This window comes from Tupaia chinensis, unplaced genomic scaffold (genome assembly GCF_000334495.1).
Source record: "Tupaia chinensis unplaced genomic scaffold, TupChi_1.0 Scaffold000544_1, whole genome shotgun sequence".
In the NCBI taxonomy this organism is placed as follows: Eukaryota; Metazoa; Chordata; class Mammalia; order Scandentia; family Tupaiidae; genus Tupaia; species Tupaia belangeri.
In genome coordinates this window covers 1,030,552-1,030,759 of record NW_006160056.1, presented here as the reverse complement: position 1 = coordinate 1,030,759, position 208 = coordinate 1,030,552, and positions in this window count along the sequence as shown.

Genomic DNA, 208 nt, shown 5'->3' with positions numbered 1-208 from the left:
TATATGTTGTTTATGTCTGCTTTCACACCAGAGTGGTGGAATTGGGTAGTTGTGACAGATACCACATGGACCACAAAGTCTAAAATATTCACTATCTGGCCCTTTAAAGCAAAAGTTTGCTGACTCTGAAACAGACCATGAAGAAAAAGCAAGATAATCGTAGTTAAAAAAAAAAAAAAAAAAGACGAAAAAAAAAAAAAAGAAAAAA